Here is a 22,210-nt window from a genome sequence, read left to right on the forward strand (position 1 = left end):
AGACTCGGGATTGGTAAGTGATTTGGCAGACAGTGGTTAAGTGTGAAGCACTAGTGACATGCTACTCATCGAGGAAACAGGTTGCTGTGTTTTGCAGAAGTCAAAAGCTTATTTCTCCCAACTATAGGTCCTAATGTTAATGAATTATACTAGTTCCAGGTTGGAAATATATAGAGTATATTGGCTTAGCCATGAACCTTAGTAAGGTCAACAAACTTCAGTGAATGGAAAGGTGATGCTGAGAATAGAAGGGATAAAAAACTATTGTCTAGCCTTGATCTATTTTCTTATTAAATACAAAAGGAAAAATTCAGATACTTGAATAATGATGGAACTTGCCTCTCAAGTTCCTGCTAATCTGATGTTGAAGTCCTGCCTTGGGAATGGCTCATAGCTCAAGGCATGCTTTCTAGTAGCACAGTACCCTAACTGTAGTTAGTGTAGTGCAACTGTCTCATTTTTGTTCCAGAAGTCTGAATGATTATTCCAGCTAATCAGCTGGGCTGGATGCATGATGCATTGGTGCAGAAATAAGGTAGTAGTGTTGAGTCATGAGATGTTGATGCTGTTGCAGGAAACCAGGGCCATATAAGTAAATCTCAGTCTGCATAAAATGCAATTGCTTGATTTTATTAGTAATTCACCATAATACTGGTTGATTATAAAGACTCATTTCTTCTAAAATATAGAGTATTAAATATGCTGTTGTGGTCTTTCTCATCTATCTCTTCAAGCACCAAAATTACAGCTGTTCATTTTGAAGTTCAGTGGTGCTGACAGATTCTTAATTGCTGCAATTAAATATCTTTATTAGGAGCCTGAAAGCAATTCTGAAAAAAACCTTTAATATTTTAGACTTGTTTTAGATCCCCAGTAACTTTCCTTTTTTTGCACAGAAAGCTTTGATGAACTCTGTGGTATAAAGGACCGCTGGTGTTACTCAAGATTTCATGAAGAAATTAGATTGTAATAATAGAATTAGAAGACACTTGGATAAGTAAAATAGCAAAGTATCACCAAAATTTTTAAGTCTTGGTTTGTAAATCTATACTTTTTCTTTGAAGGAGTCAGTAAGCATGTGGATAAGAATAATCAGTTGATAGCAGTGTACTTATATTTTCAGAAAGCTTTTTACAAAGTCCCTCACCAAGGAAATGAAGCTGTTGTAGGATAAGAGGGCTTATCATTTAATATGCTTTAAAGTACAGTAAGCAAGAGGTCAGATTTCACAACAGCGGAAGAAAGATTATCAGTGCAGCCCAACAGAGATCCATGCATTTCAACTTACTGGATTATTAGGCTAAGAGGAGAGAATGGGAAGGCGATGGAGTTTGCTGATGATACAAAATTACGTGGGAAAGTCAAATCTACTGAAAAAAGTTTAAAATTATTTCATAATACAGATCATAAACAAAATGGCAGGTGAAATTCCCTGTTGATAAATGCAGAGTACAGACAAGTTTTCCTCCGACTGTGTAACTATGTTTATACATACACAGTGATAAGCTTTAAATGAGCTATTACCATCCAGTAAAGAGATATATGAAAATGTCAGTCAACAGACATCTGAAAGGCAAAATAAAGATGAATTATTAGAAAAATATACTTACACTACTTTTAAAATTCTTCTCATGAATATAGATTGTACTGTTGGTCACCCTGTCTCAAAAAAACCATGCAACATACCCAGAAAACGTACTGAGAAAAGTAACAAAGGTGTCAAGCTGCTTCTCTCTAGGAAAGCAGATAAAAAAATACAATGTAAGTAAGTAGAAAACAAATCAGAGAAAAACTATTCACTGTTTCTCATGATAAGTGAATTAGGGGCACCTAATGAAATTACTAAGATTTAAAGAAAAGGAAGCATTTTGTTACACAACATAACTGAATCACAGAATTCATTACCACAGGATGTTGCGTGTACCAAAACTACGAATGGTTCAGAAAGAAATTAGAAAAATTCATAGAAAGTCCACCAAGATCCATTAAGCACAAGAATGCAGATACAAACTCTGGTTTCTGCAAGTCTCTATGCCACAGACTGCCTAAAGCTCAGAGGAAATACCAGCAAAGCGTCTTTCCATACTCGGCCTCCTCTGTATTCTTTCCCTAATTATCACCTGCTGCTGGCCAGTGTGGGAAATAGGACACTAAGCTGGACGTGAGCAAAACATTACCTCTTCCTCATCCTGGCCAGCCATTCTGATGTTAGGACTTGCCATGACACTGCCCCGGTCCCCTTGCTCTGCAACCAGGAGAAGTCTTCCACAAGTTCTTTCCTTGGGTCATTTGCAGTGTGAAGGGGGTGACCTCTACAGACTGAGGGAGCTCAGAAGAACAGGTTTGGGGGCTCAGAGAGATAGGAGACACCTCAGTTGCTACAGATCTTGAAGCACAAAGGGAGAAAAGCTATTACTTTGCCTTCATTTTTCTCCCTGTTTTAATCTCCTGAAGTGAACAGAAGTGGGTGTGGCTTCTCCATCTCAGTTGCCTTATCCAGAAAATTGGAAATCTCGCGAACTGGCGGTGTTGATAACTTCATTTAAAGAGGAGTTATAAACATAAAGTGTATGGAGTAGCAAAGTCAGGAACCTGTATGGAGAAGAATCCAAGTGGACTGCCAGGAAATTCTCAAATGTCTAAGCATTAAGGGCTCTGAAGTTGTGCTCTACAAAGTAAAGCAAATGTGGAATAAAGAAAGAACTGAAGGACTACCATCAGATTTTGCCAAACATCCTGGGTATATTATAGTGGCTGTAGACTGGCCTGAGAAGCAAACTGTGACTCTGAAAGGGCAGAGAACATATCCTACAGCAGCTTTAGATTTAGCACAACAAATATCCCTCCATGCTGGCACAGCTGCACTGCCAAGCTTGCTGGCAGGCAGGGAGAGGAGCCTGCCCACACCCTGACTCTGCAGATGCTGCTTCACACGTTGTAAAAATAGTTGGCACAGGAGTTTCACAGCACTGTTCCTCCACGTGCAGACATAAGATAAGTGATTCTTTGGTCTTCAGAAAGTAAAGTGAATCTTCAGAATTCAGGGATTTTAGGAAGAGAGATCATATTTTAAATTTTCTGTAATCCAAAATAATATTTTACTGTTATGCAAAGTTACTGTCAAGAACAGAAGAACTGTTACAATTGAGAGCTTAAGTGGCCTACAGAAGAGAGTGTTACTAGAAAAGCCTGGAACCCGGTATGAATATTTCGTCTTTTTTAAAAATGAACCTGGAAACAGTCTATTATCAAGTATAATGGTCTACTCATGTATGACTTACAGAATATGATACTTTACCAAAAGACAGCAGCAGCAATACCCAAGGTTTGCTTGCCAAAGTCTTACAACTGTGTCAGTCAGTCCTCTAATAAGCTACAAAATTCCTACTTGCAAAATGTACATGATTGAGCTAAAATAATTGTAAAACACATTCAGAGGGAAGATACTCTTATTGTTGATGCACAGCACAGAGCACTAAGAGCTATTAACTTTGCTGTGTTTGGCCAAACACAGAGACTATGAGCATTTCCCCAAAAATTGTGTTCTGTCCCCAAATGGAGAGAAATCTGAGGACTGTGCCAAACAGCTGTGATCACTTGTGACTTAAGGTTCCAACACTCAGGTGTTCTGATTGCTCAGCACTGAGAAATTGCCTAGGAACTATGGTTTACTTTCTATTGGTTTGGTTCCCAGCTGCATCAACTGGTAGAAGGTTACATTTTACCTTACCTCTCTTACTGCTACTATATTTTCTCTCAACATGCTTGTTGCTGATGGGACAGTATGGGATAACATGGAAAGTGCTGGCCATTTTTTTAAAGCATCTTTCTGATAGCTCAGCTGCCTAGTGCAACTAGAGTGACAGCTCAGAACTAGCCCTTGCAGATCCTACAGGAGGCCACAGGAATCAGATATTGAATTATCAGAATGCATAAAGTATTCTAATAAATACCATCATTATTCTGACTTCTGTTTTCAACACTTCTAGGGAGGCAGAGAATTTGGATTTGTTTGGCACTGAGATTGTAGTCACCTCTTTAAAATACACAGATATAAAACAAACCAGTGGCCCAAACAATGCATAATCTAAACAGATTCCTGCAAACTGAAGTCACCCTGGCTTCCTGATGCCAAAATCCTTTCTGATGAAATGATTTTGCTTCAAAAGTGAATACAGATATCGCGGCTGCGATTTAGTAGATGCATAACATCCACTCACCCACAAATATTTTAAGTTCTTAGTATCCTCCATGCTTCCCAAGTCCTCTGGATTAAGAATATTCTACATGATTATTCTGTTTTGTATATACTTCCTTATTTGACTGTTTGACTTTGTATTTTTTAAGGAATTGTATTTGTTCTATTTTTATGAAATTCAACTGTCAGAAGCCTTAATAAATATATCTATAATTTTATTTAATGTAACTGCACCACTTGTTTTCATATGATGCACATTTTCAATTTATATGTAATGAGCAGTTCTTAAATTAAGGTATGCTCCTCTAAAAAATTCTTTTAGCCTCAGTACCGTAAAGTTTCCAGGCTTTTTACTATGTAATTTTTATTCAGCATTCTCTGCATAAGGACATCAAACTCAACAACACTGCTGGCATTAACTATTTTACTTCAAGCTATTATTCTTCTAGTATCAGATGTATTTTGTTTTATAAGTCACAGAAAAACAGTATTCTTTCAAATGAGATGTATAGTAAGTTTTACACCAAATACTATTGGCCTTTCCTTAATTTGTGTGAAGACTAGTGTTTTGCCTTTACATTTTGAAGCCAGCAGGTAGAAAACAAGATAGCAAAAAGTCTCATTTTATAAAGTGTGCTTTATATGCATTTTATGCATGCAGTGTTTACTTATAAGATCAAAAATGTTGAGGTCAATTAGAACTTGTAGACAGCACATTACAATTCATTATTTCTCAACAGACTTAATGTACAATATTACTTTTAATAGGCGTGATGACATCAGGGAGCATAAGCTATAGCATTCACTTTCCAAGGTTATTCAGACTGGATGACACAAGGACTTGCTGGTACCATAAACATTCCCCACCCCTCCTACATGGACTACACGTAAGCCTGCAAAACAAGCTTGCAAGTGCTGCAGGGCCCTGGATGAGTGGTTTGGCAGATGAATAGAAAAGATTTTTACTGAATGAAATAGCAGAGGGGAGTAAGCCTCTAGCAGTGATATAAATAGGGATTTCAGGAGCAACGTAATGATCTGCGTTCACCATAACTAAGTGCTGCCCATGACACACTATGACCAAAATGGTCTGGATGTGGAAGCTGTCTTTCCATTTTGTAAACTGGTCTGACTCAGGACAATGGTGTCTCAGTCAACAAACCAGCACTGGGTGGTTAGTCTAGACGATATTCTGTGCTGGGAAACATAATTTATTATACATGTTTGATACCCACAGCAGTGTTTTGACTGTTTAAATGCTTTTCCACTTGTTTGGATAGCAAGCTATTTCTTCAAGTATCAGCATTATTACCCTAAAGAAAAAGAATTAGGAACAGAAATTGTATGCAGCTTGCACAATCACACAAGTCTTTTGAAAGAGGTAATTAGACCTTAGAGGGCAGGCTGCCATGGCATATTGCAGATAGGAAAATCTTGCTCAATTCTGTGGTCTGCCATGCCTCTTGCATTTTACAAAGGCATTTTGCATTATTTGAGGGTAAAAATTCTTATAAATATTAAAAAGCAGAGCAGCTATGGTTTGTTTTATTGCAAAGCAATATTGTCATTTTCTTCCTCAAAATTAATTTTTCCCTTTTCTTAACAAAAATGTTCATGTAAGCAGATGTTAGTACCACTACATTCTCTGTCATGCCCCTTTAAATTAACTGCTCTTCCAACACTTTTTTAGACTTAGTGTCAAACACCATCTTGCAGAAGTTCTGAGGCAATGAAAGTGTAACCATGCTGGCCAGTCAGCCCTGCTGTGAGTCAAAAGGCACTCCATAAAAAAATTATTTTATTGCCATCTACATATATAATGCAGAGAGTTGGATTTCTTTAATATCAGGACCTTCAGACTGATCTCCAGTGTTTGAAAGTGCTTTGTTTGTAAGGTCTTTGCTTTTTGTTTTCCAGAACTCATGCTTCAAGAAGAAAATCCAAATATTAGTCTAAGGTTAAGTGCAAATAGATCCATAGGGTTGATCTCCAAACCATTTTCAGGTGATACTCTTCCTCCTTTCTTTCATACTGATAGACACTCAATCACACCCAAACCTACCTGAGATACCGCTCTTTACATTTGCTCCCTGTTATAGGTAGTAATAATGTTTTTATGAGGGGAAAAAAAGAAGTGAATTTCAGCAAACAGTTATCAGTAAGTGCAATAAATTCTCCACCCATTAGTTAGCAGTTGTACTTTAGTAATTTACATTCCTCAGAAGTCTTTTTCTTCCCTCTTTCATGGTTTCACTTATATAAAACATGAAATATTTTAACTAATGCCATTTTACTTCTCTAAATTAAGTTTTCAGATGTTCAGTGGGCTGGTTCTGTAATGAAAATATGGTGCACTCAGCAAAAAGAGGGCACTACACAAGTTGAGACTGAGCTCTTGCAGTGCTGGGGAGAGAACATGTGATTTCTGTAATAACTGATCGAGCTATCACAGCAAGGAATCAGCAGAAAACTGTAAGTGGCAAAGTGTTTTCACGTATGACAATAAGCAAATTGAAGACTGCCTACTTGGAAATCTTATTCTTTACTAACCAGTGAACAAAATATTAAAAAGTAAGTGTACAAACAATCCCAAAAGAACAAATTTTCCCTTTCAAAATATGGCTGTCAATTAAAACAGCTTTACTAGAAAACAGTAATAAACTGCCTGACCCACCCAGTTTTCTCAAGGAGACGTTACCTGCCGTGAACAAAGTACAGCTGTTTTTCAGAGTTACAGTGCTAAATGCTTCATTTTTTTGCCCTCCCTTCTCTTTGATATCCATGTTGATGAGAACAGTCTCTTTTCCCACATAACCACTGTCTGAGCTAATAGTAATAGTTTTATACAGCTGATGATGTAGATACACATAAAAGTGCCTGAAGCTCTGTTGAGGAGACACTTAACAAAGTGTGTATTAACTTAGTATCAAATAGCATCTTTAAAGGCTGCTTTTCTTACACACTTGGCCTTACCTGATCCCTCTTAATATGAAGGACTGTATACTGGATGGTTCAATGGGGATATTGGGGTGGGGGGAAGCTAAGAACTGTTCTGCTCACAAGAAACAGAGTTCTGTGGCCTTTTTTTTTTTTACTGTTAAAAAGGTTTGACAAAGAGCATGAACATTTAAGGTCGTATTTTCCATTAAAACTCATGGCTATTGTTCTGCAGGACAAAATTTACAAGTGAAGGAAGCAGTTATTTATCACATCTGATATGATTTTCTGAAGAAAGGACACAGTATCGTGACACAATGTCCTGGTTTTGGCTGGGATAGAGTTAATTTTCTTCCTAGTAGCTGGTATAGTGCTATGTTTTGGATTTAGTATGAGACGAATGTTGATAACACACTGATGCTTTGAGTTGTTGCTAAGTAGTGTTTAGACTAAGTCAAGGATTTTTCAGCTTCTCATGCCCAGCCAGCAAGAAGGCTGGAGGGGCACAAGAAGTTGGGAGGGGACACAGCCAGGGCAGCTGACCCAAACTGGCCAAAGGGGTATTCCATACCATGTGATGTCATGTCCAGTATATAAACTGGGGGGAGTGGGGCTGAGAGGGATGGCTCCTCGGGAACTAACTGGGCATCAGTTGGCAAGTGGTGAGCAATTGCATTGTGCATCACTTGTTTTGTATATTCCAATCCTTTTATTACTATTATTGTCATTTTATTATTGTTATTATTATCATTATTATTGTCTTCCTTTCTGTCCTATTAAACTGTTCTTATCTCAGCCCACGAGTTTTACTTTTTTCCTTCTGATTCTCTCCCCCAGCCCATTGGGTGGGGGGGGAAGTGAGTGAGCGGCTGCGTGGTGCTTAGTTGCTGGCTGGGGTTAAACCACGACACATGATTTTCCAATGAAAGGACACAGTATCATGATTCACATACTGTGATTGAAATCCTTATATGTACAGGAACAAATCTTCCATTGCTGACCTCTAAGAAGGTACACTCTCTGGCATTAGCTTTACAAATCATATCCTTGCAACTTCTCCAAAGGGCAGTCTCATGCTGGTACATTCCTCCAGTGCAGAAGTACTTGATCAGAGATGGCACTGGTGTAATGGCTTAACTCCAAGGCACATTAATCTAGTGAATGGCCATGGTCAGGAATGAAAAAGATGCTCTGGGCCAATTTCTTCTAGCTTCTTAGGTCACACTCTTAACTCAGCTTTGTTTTGGGGTCAAGAGGGTGGTTGTTTGAAGAGCACAGAGTGAGATGTTTGGAAAGCACTGAGTGGGGATCCACCAGATTTTACTGCCAAACCCCTGTGGTGCTACTGAAAGTCCTGCACTTTGCTTCTCTTATTCCACTACAAAATCTTATTTCCAAATGTTAATAAACTGGCTAGTACCCCGGGCTGAAGAGGGTTAATCAAGAGAAAAGTGAAAGGGGAACATTCTCTTCTTGTTAATTGTTTCCAGAACAAAGCCAGCATGCACTAGAAGAATTAAAGTAAAGCATTTGACCAAGATTTGTTCATGCCAGACACACCTTTTCTTGCCTCCTTACAGAATACAGAAATGTGTGTCTCCCTAAGGGCGTTCTGCAGAGTTTTGAGATGTAACGTTTTGACAGTGGAAAAGTACAAGTCTAAATATAGTACATTTTGACAAACTTCATTTAAAAGAATGTTCCAATAGATATCTGTTCAAAACTATACCTTGTAATTGGTTCCTATGCAAAACCGTTTATTAATGGGGATTCTGCAAGCCAGTAATACCAGTACATGGCCACAGAAGGGACTGATTGTTTTGGCAAGTATTCAGGCCACACCACAGACCTTAGGTTCACTTTATCTTTGTTGTAGTCTGGAGTGCAGGAGGTCTTACTTCTTTGTTTCTTCCTTTTTATTTACTCACTGGTTCCTCTTCTCTGGCACATAAGATAGTATGTCCTTCAAATGCACAAGAAGTACAGTTAGCTACTGTATTTCCAGAGTATTTCTTTCCCTGATGGATTCTAACCCACAGCTCACAAATTTCTATTTATACAGAAGGAGGAAAACCTAGCAGTGAGCAGGCAAAAAGAAGGAGACTGTAACAAGTCTTTGAAGCATGGAAATTCAGTATCTGAAAATCCACACAGCATTGAAATCACAAATATTGGAGATGGAGAGTTTTAAGGAAAAAGAGTAGAACTAGTAAAAAGACCACTTTCTCCAGAAGTCTATGCTTCCAGCATTAGAGTTCCTTCATTATACACAAAATTCACAATACGACACCTTTCATACATAATCCTGTGAGGGGTTAGTGGAGGCACGGGCACAGCTACTGGAAGAGAAAGGAGGAAACACGTCCATGCAATGTTTATTGCTCTCTTGATAGGTTTTTCGTAGTGCAAATGAAGGATTCGCAGACAGCACTTCATTCTCTCCCCCACTTCTGTTTTTGATGGAACCCCCTGAGGTGACCTCTGGGAAACAGCATGCAGGGAGTAACAAGCAGGTCAGGATCTCCTCACAACTAACATCACATACTGCGGGAAGCCTAAGAAATGTGATTCTTCATACTTTACTGAAGCACCAAGTCCTGTGACTGCAGGCATGTATTCTGCCTCATCTGAGTACCTAGAAAATACTTTATTTTTCCCCTCTCTGTTTTCTGATTTACTTTTAAAGCTTCATATTCCTTACAGTAGGTTTTTGCTCACACTGTATAAACAGCTCTTCAGGCACTGCTGTGGTACAGTACATGCCTACTGGAATGAGAATGAGAGAATGATAAGAAAACAAAAATGACAGAGAAGGAAAAATAGAGACAAAAAAATCTCAGCAGTGATGAAACACGGTGCAATTTTGCAGCATATTAAGTTATAAGATGAGATTTTAGATTTTAAAAACCCTTTGGAGCAGAAATGGTATCTTCTGCACACTCTTTGATGACAGCAATTCTTTCTACTACCTTTCTTTGCAGCAGCCAAACTGTGCTGAGACACACAACTCCAATTTCAATGTAGGAAACATAATGTGGTGGGGGGACACCCTCCTCCCACCTTCCACCAGCACTTGTTACTAGCCAGTAAAGACCCAGCAGGACACAGAAACTGAGCTAGTTTTTTCAGCTCTTCTTCCCCACCCCCCAACTCAAGAAATTGTGTTTAGAGTTAGAAAGCCCCCTGATCTGGCCCTTGGCACCAGACTATCATTTTCCTGCTGAGGCATCACAAACGTTTCAGTGTTCCCCATTCCTCTTTGGCAAATCTTGCGCTGGCACTGTGACAAGTTGACCTCTGTGGAGGGGCTCACAGCCTCCATCCACATGGGTTATGAGAAACTGATGCTACACATGGCAACAACAGTGGCACTATCAGCAAAGAAATACCCAAATGCTCGAACATAACTTAGTACATAATGTAACTTAGCAAAGCTGCAAGTCACCCCATGGCTCAGGCTCTTCTCAGTGTCAGCTGTGAAGACTCAGTTATATTTAGCCAAGGATCATCCTCAATTTTTATTCTATATTTTGTCATCAAACTTAAACTGACTGCAGTGCCTTCTCTTGGGCAACTCTTCAACCTACAGGCAGTACAGCTCTGCCCCTGCCCCTTGGAGGGCAGGATGGGATTGGAAAAGATTGCCTGGATAAATAAACACTTAAGAGAAATTTCTATAGGATCCATAAACATATATGATCATTTCTGTGAAAGAACAACTGGAAAAGTGCAAAGGTTTCTGGACATTCTAGAGATTTTTCCTCGGAGTCATTTCCACATCTGGGAATCTTTCCTTGCAGCCACATCAGAGACAGACCAGATCTTGCTCTGAACTCAGACTGAGGAACCCTTCAGGAAGAACTGTCTAGAATTTTATAATTCCAAGCAGCTCACATATGCAGCTCTCCCTTTGTAACTTACCTTCCAGAGGATTTTTTTTTTTTTTAATAAAAAAAAAATTTATTTCTTTACTGCATGGAAAGTTGTTCACTTTAAAAACACTGAACATGTATTACAGCCTTCAGAAGAGATGTCCTTTTACCCCTCAGAAATGGATTTGCAAAGAGAAGAGCCCCCAGTACACAAGCCCTAAGGAAAACAGTGGCCAGTAGCTGTGCTGAGATGTGTTTTGAGAAGTCTTCTGTCACATCAAGTCCCAGCCAGCGCATAGCTGATGTCCCCATCCAGCTGTGAAGGGTGTGGATCACAGAAGCCCAGTTAGAAGCTTCTTTTAGTTAGTGGCATGAAATCTGAAGTAATTTCTTAGAAATCCCTTGGACCCTAAGCCACTGCATGGAGACTGCCAGTCCATGGCTTTTAGAAAAAAATAAATATACAAATCTCTGAAACCTCCTGAATTTCAGTAAGAGGGAAAAGTCCTCTGTCCCTTCCACCTGCAATAAAGGAAGTTCCAGCCATATTATATGGTAAAGTCCATGCTTACATGGTTGAGAAAAATCATAGAGCCCCCCTAACTTCCCCATGATTCTTTTTTTTTAAACCTCCTAAAAGGCACCAACTAATGAAGCTATGCTGATGAAGTGAATTATTTACAGTCCCTCATAATATTCTTGCCACTAAATTGGAGAGATACGGGTTTGATGGATGGACTGTTAGATGGATAAGGAATTAGCTGGATGGCTGTGTCCAAAGTGTTACAGTCTCAACGGCTCAGTGTCCAGTAATGAGTAGTGCCTCTCAAGGGTCCATACTGCAACCAACACTATTTTATATCTTCATTAACAACATAGACAGTGGGAATGAGTGGACCCTCAGCAAGTTTGCAGATGACACCAAGCTGAGTGGTGCAGCTGATTCACTTGAAGGAAGGGATGCCATCCAGAGGGACCTTGACAGGCTTGAGGAGTTGGCCCATGCAAACCTCATGAAGTTCAACAAGGCTAAGTCCAAGGTCCTGCGCCTGAGTCAGGGCAATCCCCAGTATCAATACAGACTGGGGGATGAACGGATTGAGAGCAGCCCTGGGGAAAAGTACTGGTGGGTAAAAACTTTTATATGAGCTGGCAATGAGCACTTGCAGCCCAGAAAGCCGACTGTATCCTGGGCTGCATCAAAAGAAGCATGGCCAGCAGGTCAAAACAGGTGATTCTCTGCCTCTTCTCTGCTCTCGTTAGAACCTACCTGGAGTAGTGCATCCAGCTATGGGGTCTCCAGTACAGGACAGACATGGACCTGTTAGAGTGGGTCCAGAGGAGGGCCACGAAAATGATCAGAGGGCTGGAACATCTCTCCTATAAAGAAAGGCTGAGAGTTGCGGTTGTTCAGCCAGGAGGAGAGAAGGTTCTGGTGAGACCTTCAATACTTAAAGGGAGCTTATAAGAAAGATGGAGAGAGACTTTTTACCAAGGCCTGTAGTGACAGGACAAGGGACAATGATTTTAAACTGAAAGAGGGTAGGTTTAGATTGGACATAAGGAAGAAATTTTTTATGGTGAGGGTGGTGAGACACCGGAACAGGTTGCCCAGAGAAGTTGTGGATGTCCCATCCCTGGAAGTGTTAAACGTCAGGTTGGATGGGGCTTTGAGCAACCTGATCTAGTGCAAGATGTCTCTGCCCATGGCAGGGGGGTTTGGGCTAGATGATCTTAAAAGGTCCCTTCCAACCCAAACCATTCTATGATTCTATGATTTGCATCCTATAGCTCCAGTAATATTTCATTTGGTGTGAAGTTCCTACTAGGTCTGGCTGGTGGGCTACATAACAAACAAAGGATAAAGTGAATCAAATCCCATTTTTCTGGAGGTGGTTTGTTTTCCCTTTCATGTCCTGCTGCATGGGTCACAAAGTCTTTGAATGCTTACAATTTTATTCAGGGACACATATGCAATACGGGCCTACACAGTGTCCCTTCAGTTTTCCTCAAAATGCATTCACCACTGGTCCCTCTTTTTTTCCTTCTTTTTTTTCCTCCTTTTTTCCTCCTCAAAGACTAGTAAATTATATTGCTTGTAATCAACTTCAAAAAGAACAAAATCTTCAGATTTATAATCATATCTCTAATCTTCTGAAAGAAAAGGAGAAGACTCTAAAGCTAAAGCCCTACATGAGCTGTCTGTCCCAAAATCAGACATGAATGAGGGTAAAACATGAAGGCTGTTTGTGTATGACAGCACTGTATACAAAAAAAAAACCATCGCACCTTGTAAAGCAGAAATTATGTATTTGATCTCCACTTGGCTTTAAGGTAGCTATCACTTATCAAAGTGTAAGTGTATTCTAAGGACATAATGTTCTCATTTACTATGCTTCTGAAAGAGTGCTCTGTAATTGCCTTAGTAAAGGGTGCAGGTAAGTATTCCTGCCAAACAGACAGGCAGGAGCTGAATATCATCTCTGACTCAACCTGGATTCAACAGTTTGAACCCCAAAACTTCTGGCTTCAGTCTGTTATTGTAGAAACACTTCGTCCACCAGACGCAGGTCCTTCAGGAGAGATGCTGCACTGAGAAAGAACTTCAGAGTCTTCCAAGCTGTATCCCATGACAATTACAGTTCTACATAAAGAAAATGGAATCACAAGCTATACCTGCTATGTTCTTCCAAATGTTTTGTCAGTAAGTAAAGACATAAACTGTCAGAGGGGCTTTTGACAAGAACAGTAATTTCTCCCTGCTCTCCTCCAGTCCCTTTTACCTTCCAGAGAGAGACTTTTCAGTGCAGTTTGAATCTGCAGGTGATCCTTTTGATATTACTTCCCTTAAATTTCTGCATTGCGGCTATATGCCTACAGAGGGGGCATATTTGCCAGTAGTTGAAAAATGACATTTGGGAGTCCACGGAAACTGTCCACAGCTTCTCTTCATCTGGAGCTTTTCAAATCTTGGCTAAATTGCTTTACCAGAATGAAAAGCACCTCATAAATTGAGTTCTCAGGAAGGATATTTAACAGAATGCAGTTGCTTTCTCTATGACAGAATTTTTTTTTTTCCTTAAAATAGTTATTAGTTAACCAAACATTTCATAGCAACAGAAGATAAAGGATATGCAGCACTACATAAGGAAAGCACATTTAAAAATAGGAGCTGTGGTTCTTCTGTATCAATTATGAACTTAAATAAAAGCAACAAGCAACCTTTTTGATAACTTTCCAACCCCTGAATGTAAGTTAGCATTGAAAATAGCATTAAGTTAGTAAGACTGCATTCATTTTAATTGACTTCTCATTTTTATTAGAGATGATTTAAAGGTAATTGAATCCATCTCCTATAATGCATTAAATAGTGCAACAGAATCTATAGTCAAGCAGTAAGAGCAGCCTGACTGTGATGCTGGTGTAACTCTGGTTCTAACGGTGACTTCTGAGTACTCTGGATGAAAGCTGTAAGTTTTGACTGCAAATTGTTTGTGGGCACAATATTGATGCTAGAAGGGATGCGCATCAGGACAAAGTCAGTTGAAGCAAAGCACATTTTAATCTCACAAGGTAGCCAGACCTTGGAGCCATATGAAAATACAAACCAAAAGCTGCAGGCAATGGAGGAACTGCATGAGAATCCCTCATCACTAAGGTAAGCACCATCATCCTCAGCCCCAGATTCCCCTCATCAGACTTTTGCCAATATGCAGATTTTTCACATGACCTTGGTCTGTTTATTGCAAATCGCAGCAAAACTACATTTCAGCTTCACAGATGGTAGGTTTGGTCTTCTGGCTGAAAGTATTACAAATTGTCTTGGAAATTTTAGATCTGGGCTTGCTTTCAAGGGAATCTCGAGTGTATGTTCCAGCAAACACATCAATTTCATTAACTAGCCAAGCCTCCAATATTAAAACTCAACCCCAGTCTTCCTTCGGTGGCACTGTTGACATTCTGATTAAATCCAAATGTCCTAGGGATGTAAAATGCAAACCATAAGAATAGAGACTTGTAGGAATAAATCTGTATAGAGGTGAGGAATTCAAAGCCACAAATACAACTTTTCTAATTACACATTGGAATAAAACTGCATTTTCTGGATAGATTATATGCTTGCAGCTATTTTTGATGCTACCAGTAGCAATGTAATCCTTAATTCATATTTATAAACCTGACATCCTCATTCTTGGTGATTCAGTAGATTGTGAAAGTGGTTGTTTTTTTTTTTTTTTTAAAAAAAAGCTATCGCAATAAACCCTAAGATATATTTTAATCCTTTGAAGGTAAATTAAATAATTCTCCAGTGAAAATTTACTACCTTGACATGGAAAGGAACGAGAAACAGAAAATTCTAGTTGAAACTTTATCATAGAACGCTGGACCTGGCTGAACTTTTATAATTAGGTTATTTTTCTTGCTCTTCCTGTCTTACTAAGGAAAAGAGTTTCAAGTTAATACTTCCATACAGTTAGATTTCACATTTGAAAAAGCTGCTGTTGTGAAGAGTTCTTTCTAATAGATGGTACCAAGCTTACATTTAGACCTGCTGCCAGATGCCAAAGAGATTGAAAACGCCCCTAGATGAAGGGGGTTGGACTAGACAACCTTTAAAGGTCCTCTCCAACGCAAACTATTCTATGATTCTTGATCATCTGTCACAGACTATCCTAGATTGGAAATGTCCAATAAATACAATGTATCCAGACATCGCAATGAATTTTTAAAGGAAACTTGCACATACTGGAGTGGAACAAAAGAATGAAACATATATGGTACATCAAAGTTGTTTATGGAACAAAATAAACATTTCCTCCTGGGAAAGGAGGAAAAATATTTAGAAGAGAAATGTTTCCTACATTACTGCTTGTAATTAAAAACTTAAACAATCATTCAGTAAAGCCTCCTTTTGCCCCAAGATCTTCTTTGCCATTTCAAGTATCACTTATAAATGAATATTATAATAATTTATGGTAAGGTTACTATACACTCATGCAGATTCATATTTTAATATTTTTTTCCTATAGCAGACTTTTTCTAATTATACTAATAAAATATTTTGAGCACTAAACTCTTTTGCTAATCTTTTATAATACCTGGTATTCTGGAAATAATTATTTTGATTTTTTTCTTTTTTTTTTTTTTTTGCGTTCATAGCTACAGATAGAGATAAAATCTCTATATAAAACTCTGAAATGCCAGAGATATTCCTGAAACACTGGAGCACAGTCCCAAAGCAAGCTATGGTTATCATAATTATTTTTATAGAAATTAAGTGTGTATTAGGCACTTTACAAAAATGGGGTTAAATTCTAAACCACATCCGCAGCCTGCTGAATCACTACTGTTCTAAGGGTGGTTCATCAAGAGCCCCAGTCTACAGTAATCAGACAGCTATTCTGAAGTATGCCTGCTGGGAATGCCCCTAAAATGCCAGCAACCAGCTGGGAACAGCTAAAGCACAGTAGCTACTGCTCTGATCTCTGATCCTTTCTGTTCCTTCAGTTTTCTTCAGAAAAAAACCCAACCAAAACCCACAACAAAACCACCACCACCAAACCTATCTCAATAACGTTATCTAATTTATCAGTATCTGCTCTTAGCATTTCGTCTAGCTTTGTAAACTGTCTTGTTATTTTGGTTGTCTCCAAGTTTGCCCCAAGCCCTCCAAGCTTTCCCATTCTGACGTCTTCTATGTCTACGCCTTCACCCACATCAGCTCAGTGAGAATGATCCACGGGCACTTGCAGGGCCACACTCCCTGGGCATCCACATAACGCATAGGCTTGGGGTACTCTCAGTAGCGCTAAAAGAAAGTCCTAACAGGCATAAGGAACTAACTAAGACCTCAGGACCGCTGATCTTTTGCAGCACTCTCCATTGGATACTCACTGGCAAGTTGGGATAAAAATTTGCATCAGAGAGTGCCTGAGGTCGCTCCCATGTAGTGAACCACAAAGTACCATCACCTGCCCTGTGCTCCCTCAGGGCTCACAAACCTCCATGCGTAGGAGGGTTCTTGGAAAAAAATGAAATGGCCCAAACGAACAGAAGAGTTTCTTCGGCTTGCATTAGACTATCTCAAAAGCCAGCCCTAGCAGAGCCTGGTTTTGAGCTGGGACTGATGCTCTGCACTGGCTACACATGCTTGGCAAGGCTGGGGCTGGGGCCCCCCAGCAGGCCAGTCAGAGGACTCTTACTGCTCCTCTTCTGCTCCCTTCAATCTTCATTTGGAGGCTGATGGAAAAATACAGAGTATGGTTTTCTTTGGATGGCTCCTGTGCTGCTCACAGCCAAATGTTGCTGCCAGAAACATGTAGTTTCTCTGGGGGAAAGGTGGGGCTTCTGTTGAGGACAAGAGGCTGATCTTGATACTGGTGATGAATCACATACAAAACAGGGAATCGCATATAAAGTGGGCTTGAAAACAAGAAAATGTTTCCTTTACGGCCAGACTTGCCAAGTGGGCTCAGGGCACTTCAACAAGACATCTCTAACATGGTCTTCAGAGTACATGGCCTGAACAAGAGACTGGTTGGTAGAATGCGAGATTTATAGGAACTTTGATTTTGGTCACGTGTGTTTCCAAAGGTCATACTGAATTGTGACATATTAACATACAGATGTGGTTCATCTCGGACAAAGCATTTTCTAAAAAGGCAGGGCATATACAGCAAAATCAATAAAAAGTACCAAAAAAGACAGAATAGTCTTGCATTGTAACTCTGCTCTGTGTTCCAGCAAGCATCACATGCTTTGGGGTTTGAAAGTATTGATTTACAATTATATCAGAATTAATCAATTTAGCACAATTAAATGGAGTTCTTTCGCAGGAATATATGCTACTTATTCACTCTTTGATATTCTGAACTTAATTCTTGTTATCTGGTTTTCATCTCTGGTCCAGATTGGAAATAACAGCAACAAATTTGACAAGAAACTAGTCTATTGCAAACATGTTTTTCCTGGTTGCAGGCACTGTGCAAAGGAGCCTGTTACCCCGAACATAGGTGCCTATGGAACTGAAACCATGAAAGTCAACCTTTGCTTTATGTAAGGAAAATTATTTTGCAAAGAACTCAATATCCTCCAGTGGAGTTCACATTTCAGAAAATCATCTACAGTCAGTGGAGTACTAATACCCCAGCACATTGGTCTGCAGTGAACTCCAAGCATATAGGCCATGGGCTGAAGAAAAATTCCACTAAAGCTAATGCAGTGTCGTGATCTGCGCTGTTGCAATGCCACGAATGAGGAAAGATGGTAAATTATGTGCACAAAAAGAATGCAACCCAATGTAAGATTCATTCCCTCTCCTCACAGCTGAGTAATTTCTACCGGCATCATGCAATAACTCTGGTCGCTCTAGCCAAAAGGCAGTATGCATCCTGCCCACACCTTCCTGCACTAGATATGTCAGTGAATCAACTGCAATTTCATTAATCAGCAGCAATTCCCTCTCCACATTTTTAACAAACTTCTGAAAATTACTAATCAGAAAATAGCTTTTCATTTTCACAGTGAGGTAAAAATTCCATCTTTTATTTAAGCATACAACTTAAACAAATTCACCAGAACCTTTTTTACATAAGGCTGCGAATGCACATAGGCAGATCTGCAACTAAAATAACTGACTTGACTTTGCATTATCCCTGTTGAAGTTAAATATCTAACTGACAGTACATATCAAAGAAAAATAAAAAGCATTTTTCTGAGATGAGGAATTTAAATTACTAAATTTTTTCCTTTTAAGGATTAGAAATTTCATACCCATTTTTAAATCAGATGAAGGAATATATGTTTTGGAATTCATAAGCAAGTTCACTTAATAGCAAAATTAGTGTTCCTTCCTTTAAGTACCAAGGTAAAAATAGATTTTTATTTATATATGCAGAGAGTTATTAGTAAAGAATTTATTCTCTATCTTGGAAATGCAACAAATGCTGAGCCAGATGAAAAATAAAAAGAAAACAGAGAACAGAGTTGGTATTGAACGGATGTTGTCTTGTTTTCTTTACGAATCAAAAAACCTTGCAATAAGAAATCAATCACGATGTTACTTGATCTTTATTAACAGACCATCAAAATTGTCAGTGGACCTGCTGACTCCTTGGCAGGGCAGGCTGCAAACTGCTTTTGCAGGCACATATTGAATGATTTCCCAATTTTTTAAGGATAAAGTATGTTCAGGCACATTTTGTAAAATACCAAAATTGACTGTCATACATAAAAATAGCCACAATGGGTAGTTTAACTTTTTAATGAAAGATGCACAACATTGTCTTTCTTCAGCCAAAAAGATCCTTGATTTTAAAGACAGCCACTTCCTTGCAATTTTACTGAGGAGAAATGTGCAGGTCTCCCACCCACTTACGACTGAGTGATAACTTACATTCAAATCTCTGAAGTTTTCCACACAGTTCTTTTTTGTAAGCTACAGTAACTGAAATCCTGCCTTTTTTTTTTTAATCTTTCCAACCTGCAGTATAAAACTACCACAAAAAGTTGTGTGGTCTGTCCTGCTTCTTTCTTCCTTCAAAGAGGAACAAAAAGATTATTCCTCTGAGTCCAGCATAATGTAGTAACCCTCTTATTTATGGTACAGGTATTTTCGGTGCAGCAGTTTCCTTGTAATCATGGGCGCACTGCCAGCGGCGGCTGCAGGCAAAGCGTGAAGAGCTAAGGCTGAAGCACTACATGCCTCCTGAGAAGTGACCCTCCAGCTGGCCCATCCTTCCCCCAGACACGGGGTAGGGACCAGCCACCAGCGTGGGGCACCCGGATGGATGTTGGAAGGGATGGGTACAAGGTGGAGGAGATGAAGAAGCCCAGAGGAACATGATGCCCTGGGAGAGGTGAAGGCTCTGAGGGGAGGAGCAGGGCACAACGTGGGTGCTCTTATAGAATTGATCCTAACTTATTTTTGCCATAAGCATGTCTTCGGCTTGATTCTGCACTGAATTCACTTCTGGAGGGAAGCAGACGACACCAGAACACACCCATTCCTAACTAGGATTTACCGATTTACACAATACCAGAAGGAAGGGGTAGAGGTCAGAAAGATGTAGTCATACAGGTATTTGGAAAAATGATATATGATAATGAAACCTTACTGACTCCTTAAGTGTTCAGCAGTTTTTTGATCAGAACCAACCTCGCCTGAAGGCACCATCACCACCTCATATGATGACCCATATCCTTTTTCTGATAAGTTATCTTGCCTTCATGTACCAGTTTACTTTCCAGAGTGAAAAAGGTGGTAACTTCTTCTAATGATTCGCTCTCTGTGCCTTTCACAAAACACCATTTTGCAGGTTTTTTCTGCATGGCTTCTGAAGACACAGTTAAAAATATAAATACCGGTATACACACACACACACACACACATATATATAAACATATGTCTCTCCAGTACATTCTAAATGACTGATCTGAAGGGACATGATTCTCCTAAAATAACAACGTCTCCAATGAAGTACAGCAAAGCAGTACGCTAAGGATCACCAGACGAGTCAGGAAGTAGCATCAGAAATCATCTGGCAGGACATAAGAGAAACAAGCATGCTGTGAGGGGGCAGATATTTCAAACCCTGGAAGTATGAAGGACAAGTCATATTCTTATTCTGTTCCTTCGGGGTTTGAACCAGAGCACATGTCAATACTACTGTTGTTGCTACAACAATTTAGGATAAATGAGAAATCAAACCAGTCTAATCTAAATTAGGCAAACTTCAGTTATTAATAAATACAAAGGAATAATGGAAAAACTAATTATAAAAAGAGCTGGTATCACGTACACAGGCAGAAACCTGCCCCCACTGGTGTCTCGTAACAGGGAAGAGGTGCAGTGGATGGCAACCAGCACCCCATAAGCAGAACCCCTGATGGTGTCCCCCTGCTCCGAATGCCTTCTTACGCCTCGGGAGAGCCACAACACTGACACCCGTCAGCTTGTATTTCAGGTCGTACATAAGAGGAAGCAAAAGGCTCAAAGGGGGAATGCTTGTGGCAAGAAACAGCAGCTAGGCAGGGAAGTTGCCTGCATGCAGAGCCACCAGCAAGGCTGTGAAAATCCACACTGATGCCTCCTGGGACGTGCAGTGAGGAAGGAGCTGCCCCACCACCATGTCCCCAAAGGCACACAGCAGTGAGTGAACCTATGGGCACTTCAATATGCATGTGAAGTGAGAAATGGGTCATGAGCTGTATGGCTCGAGCTGCTGAAGAAATGGGATTTACCCGACAAGTAGCAGCAGTGACACAGAAGAGGTTTTGAATAGATATTGAGGTAGTCTTTTACAATATGTCTACATTATTTGAGAAACTGAGAAGCTACATATGCTGCCTGCTAGGACTCCGCCTGATTGCCAACTATATCTACAAATGATTTGCTGTAGAAGTATCTACCATCTGTAGTCTGAGGAGGTGGACAAGATCAGCACTACACACTAATTTGGACTTGCCCAATTTTCCTTTAATTAAACTCCACTGAAATAAAGTATCGCTAATGCATCCACCTATGTCACTGAAGGGAAATGCCAAACTCATTCACCCATGCTTTTTAGAAATGGTAACCAAAATCAGTATACCCACAAAAGCAGTGGGTTCTACAGCTGAGTGGCCCGGGATGTTCCTTCCTATTTTCCTAAGGACCTCTTTGCAGAAGGAAGTTTCCCTGTCAAATATAGCAACCACAGTATTTTGTCTGCACTCAGCTGATGGACACCGAACTTCTTCCTACCAGTCACACTTCCCTAAAGTTAAATCTGTGATAAAGACAACCCTTATGACACTCTGAGTAATATTTTATAAGCAGTGATCAACTTAAGCCACATTCAAGAGCCATATTTAATCCTCCAGGGTACCTCCAACAGCAAAAGCTGCCTGGCAGGCCAGCCCAGCTAGGGGAAAGCTGTAGCAGACTCACCCGCTTGTTTGTCCTGAGGAGGGACGAGACCAAGACATGAGACTGCTACAGTAGAGGGTAGGTACAAAGGAAAATTTGGGGGGGGGGGGGGCTCCTCTCCCATCTTTGGCGTAGTAACCACAGCATATCCAAGATCAAGCCCATCTGGGGGTACAGGCAAAGAAGTGCCAAAGGGCAATGGTGAGAAGAGGCAAGGGCAGGACCTTGCTCCAGGGACCACCTCAGAAAAAAAAAAAAGACAGTGGTATGCGAGCATGAAGAAAGGTAAAAGTC

General features: G+C 39.9%; 1 protein-coding gene across 7 annotated transcripts in view; it reads right to left on the reverse strand.

Annotated features, from left to right (window-relative positions):
- The window catches only part of OXR1 (oxidation resistance 1), a 305,392-nt gene that overhangs the window by 98,953 nt on the left and 184,229 nt on the right, over positions 1–22,210 (reverse strand). The gene's annotated exons all lie outside the window — the stretch shown is intronic.

The sequence above is a fragment of the Aquila chrysaetos genome, chromosome 4 (genome assembly GCF_900496995.4).
Source record: "Aquila chrysaetos chrysaetos chromosome 4, bAquChr1.4, whole genome shotgun sequence".
Taxonomy (NCBI): domain Eukaryota; kingdom Metazoa; phylum Chordata; class Aves; order Accipitriformes; family Accipitridae; genus Aquila; species Aquila chrysaetos.